At 39.2% G+C, this 2886-nt stretch overlaps 1 pseudogene; it reads left to right on the top strand.

The window, feature by feature from the left end:
- Window positions 1-1642: 1642 nt before the first annotated feature.
- Window positions 1643-2557, top strand: LOC129462944 (transforming protein RhoA-like; annotated as a pseudogene).
- Window positions 2558-2886: the final 329 nt, after the last annotated feature.

Genomic DNA, 2886 nt, shown 5'->3' with positions numbered 1-2886 from the left:
TACTCTACAACGAACAAGCCCTTTTCTCTTTAACATCTGTACCTCCACATGGTTAGCATAAATGCCACATTGTCATTTTCTTTGCCAGAATTAAATGTTCCTAATAAGATCTGTTTTCAATTTAATAGTAAACTTTCAGTCTACTTAACTACAGCATAAAGCTTATAATTAAAAGTGGCTTCTGATATTCTTACATCACTCCAACTGTACTTACAAGTTAATTATAATAATGTGAATTAAAAATGAAAGATAATCTAATCAACCAATTTTTGTGATTAATGAATTGAACACAAATTCCCAGAAATCTCCTATACATACCAACTATGATAACAGCACCTATGTGCAAATATATATCTATATACACACACACATATATACACACACTAGTATACCTACGCTGTTTTTAAATGTTTGCTGATTATTACAGTAATGACCTAGTGGTGAGACATGGCTTGTGGGTTAATGACTGACAGGGAAAATGCATCTGGCCATTAACCCCAAATAAATACGCTTTCGTAATTATTTCAAAAACTTCACAAGCATATATAGAGTGTAACAAAACCTTCAATGTTATCTAGGCCAATGTCTGTTCCTCTGTTGAATGTTACCAAATTTATTAATTATGTGAAATAGTTGTTAGAGATGTATTGTGAAACTTTGTAACTAAAATCTTTTGGCGATATGATAAATACTAAAGATATATTATAAATGTTCTTCCAAAAATGAATAAAACCATAGCCAATACAAAAAGGTGAAGTAGATAAATATCAAACTGATGAGCAAATTAATAAATTGGGCAAGAGTTCTTAGAAAATCACTCAGAATAAAACATCATAAATATAAAGTTATAGAAAATACAAAAAGTGAGTCAAGATAAATGTATCATAGATTAAAAAAATAAGGTATAAGTGTAAGAGTAAAAAACAGCAGAAAGAGATATTTGATAAGAAAATTTCTGATAATTTTCTGGAGGTGAACACTGAAAAACAAGATTAAAGATAAAAGGTGAAAATCTGGAGAGGGTAACTAGAAACAAATTCACAAATACTTGTGAAGTTGCAGAACACTAAAGAAAGAAAAAAAAGTCTCAAAGGAAAAAAGTCAGATGGGCTAGGTAGACAAGAAATTAGAACGCTATACTTTTCAACATCAATAATAAATGCCAGAAGATAATGAAAATACCTTTAATATGTTGAAGTATTAAAGGTCAACTAAAATCTTAAACCCAGATAAACTAGCATTCTAAAATAAAGGTAAAGTAAATTCATTTCCAAACATTAAAAAATGGATACTTTACCACTCACAGACCCTCTCTGAAAGAACTACTTAAGGGAGGATGAAGAAAGCAGCATGAGTAAAACCGAAACCAAAAAAAAAAAAAAAGGCGAGTACAAGAAACACACTTGAACAAAGACACAGAAGAACAAACACACAGATAAACATGTTTTTCAATAAGACTACCAAATATAAAAAGAGAAAGAATGACCACCTGTGAGAGTTTTCAAATCAGCTGGAGGCCGCCCGCCCTGGCTGGCTGGCGCTCCCTTCCTGCGTCCTCCATCGGTTCTCTCGTGAGTCCACGGTCTCCCGTTCAGTTATCAGCCCTGCTTTCCCAGCTTGCGACTCGCGGACAGGCGTCCTGGGCACGAAGAGACTGGACTTGGATTCGTCGCCGGAGTCTGTCCTCTGAGAAGTTCAAGGTACCTTGTACAATTTCAGCCACCCAGGCCAGTGTCCTCCAGCAATGGCTCCCGTCCAGAAGAAGCTGGAAATTGTCGGTGACAGAGTCTGTGGCAAGACACGCTTGTTCATTGTCTTCAGCAAGGACCAGTTCCCAGACGGGTGCGCACCCGCAGGGTTTCAGAAGTATGTGGCCCATATCGAGGTGGATGGGAAACGGGTAGAGCTGACTTTGTGGGACACAGCCAGGCAGGAAGATTCTGATCGCCTGAGGCCCCTCTTTTACTCAGACACGGATGTTATGTGTTTCTCCACTGACAACCCTGATAGTTTAGAAAACATCCCAGAGAAATGAAGCCCAGAAGTCAAGCATTTCTGTCCCAATATGCCCACCAGCCTGGTTGGGAACATGAGGGATCTTCGGAACGATGTGCACACAAGGTGGGAGCTAGTCAAGATGAAGCAGAAGCGGGTGAGACTCGAAGAGGGCAGAGATATGGTCAAGGGGCTTGGCGCTTTGGGGTACATGAAGTGCTCAGCAAAGACCAAAGATGGAGTGAGAGAGGTTTTTGAAGTGGCTGCGAAAGCTACTCTGCAAGCCAGATGTGGGAAGGAAAACCCTGGGTGCCTTGTCTTGTGAAACCTTGCTGCAGGCACAGTGCTTAGGAGGTGAATTTTGAAGTGCTGTTGATTAGTCTTAGTGGATGAACACTGGCCTTTTTCACTTATATACAGTATACCTAAGATTACAAATTTAAGGCACGTCATCTTGTTACCAGTGTTTAGAAACCAACCCTGATTCTTAATGATGTCAAACCTGTCTGGCCTACCAGGATCCATTTACCACTACTCTTAACAACCCTCCTCTACACTTCTGCCTGACACACCACGACAAATTCAAAGAATTTCTTAACTTCTTGCTTCGGTCTCGAAAGAGAAACAGTTGGTAACTTTGCAAATTAGGCTGCAACTACTTTATAACTAACGTTCCCTGCCTATCATCTGTCAACAGCAAGGTACTCTGGTGAGACACAACTTCAGTGCTTTACTCCTTAACAGGTTTCATTGGCATAGCTCTGGGACAGGCATCTGGTTTTTTGAAAATGGGTTCTATAAGAAAGGCCCAAGTCCATGCAGCTGTGGCACAGTTACAGTTCTGTGGTTTCATGTTAGTTACCTTAGAGTTACTGTGTAATTAGTGCCACT

This window comes from Symphalangus syndactylus, chromosome 2, assembly GCF_028878055.3.
Source record: "Symphalangus syndactylus isolate Jambi chromosome 2, NHGRI_mSymSyn1-v2.1_pri, whole genome shotgun sequence".
Lineage (NCBI taxonomy): Eukaryota > Metazoa > Chordata > Mammalia > Primates > Hylobatidae > Symphalangus > Symphalangus syndactylus.
Note: the sequence above shows the minus strand (reverse complement) of the source record. Positions and strands in the feature narration are given on the sequence as shown.